Here is a 1,377-nt window from a genome sequence, read left to right as displayed (position 1 = left end):
TCAACAGGGGCCACACGGCGACAGAGCCTAAATGTAATTGGGTCTGTGTGTAAAAAATGCTGACTTGGTGGGATTAATGCTCTGGGAGTGGAGTGTGTGCGTGCATTTGAGAGTGAACATGGACGAGTAGTGAGTAGTGAGTGATCTGTGGTACTGTGTCACTCTGAGATGTGGGGTAAGAGAGTAAATTCCCCTCACAACAGTGTGTATATGTATATATATATATGTGAGTGTGTGGGTCTCTTGCAGTACCAACACGTACCCTTTTTAGGCTGTGCACCCCATGTTGAAGACCTCTGACCTACAGTGTACCATGGAACAGAAATAGTTTTATTATACAAGTTAAGTACTGTAAGAAGTGGCAGAATACTAGTACTTACTACATATCTGTTTGAAGCGTGCAGTACTGTTTCTGTATTATAGTACGTTGTCTCTGTTGTGTACTGACTGGATTGTCCAGACCGTACTGTGTACCTCCCACCCTCCCAGTCAGCAGGGGCCGACTCCATCCGTCCCCCACTCCCCCCAAAGGCTAAGCTGTAGTATAGATAATAGAAGGATGGGCGGAGGGAAACTGTGCCATGTAGTGTGTGAAGCAGACAGAAGAGGTCAAGGATACACCCCCGCACCTGAAAGTACACACAGTACATGGAGTTCCTGTGGAAACTAACGTTGCTGTGTCTGTACAGGATGTTAACCATCATCCTAGACGTATACTACAGGAACAAGGCCATCAAATAATCCTAAGGGTTTGAAAATGTTGTGTCTTATAAGTCAGCCCCCCCCCCACTCAACGTTGACTTTGATTCTTTTATGCAATGAAACCCAGTTGGGGGGGATTCAAACGAAACATTTTAGATTATTTTTCACTGTAAGTTAGGAATGTTAGCATTCACTGCATTATATAACAGTGAGGAAAACCTGGAACAGAAAGTAACCGAGGTTCCAGAATATTCTCTGTAAAGGAGAAGCCCAGAATATTACCAAGAATATATCAAGAAAGCCAAACTTATTACCAAATAATTGACATAAAAATGTATCTAAAAAGTGAAAATAATAAGCTAAACAATACAGTAAGTAAACGATCAGCAAAAGAAGGGCAGGAAGTGTACTGACTGGCTGCCAGGTCTGAGAGTGATTCCCAGCATTTTGGACAACGCCAGAGATAAGAACATATCACTGGTTGAGGCCAGTGCTCTGGGAGTTAAGGGCAGATCCCAAAACACCATCACTGACAAATTTGAAATGCATAATTCAGATAAGTTGGTCAGAAGCGCTGACTTGTGGTCTGAGTGGATTCTGTGAATCACACACTGGCTTTAAGTTCTTGGTGCACATAGCAGTGATTCAGCCTGGTACGAATGTGACCAGTGGGTC

This window comes from Cynoglossus semilaevis, chromosome 18 (assembly GCF_000523025.1).
Source record: "Cynoglossus semilaevis isolate Cse_v1.0 chromosome 18, Cse_v1.0, whole genome shotgun sequence".
NCBI classification, from domain to species: Eukaryota; Metazoa; Chordata; class Actinopteri; order Pleuronectiformes; family Cynoglossidae; genus Cynoglossus; species Cynoglossus semilaevis.
The sequence above is the reverse complement of the archived record's forward strand: the minus strand, read 5'-3'. Positions refer to the sequence as shown.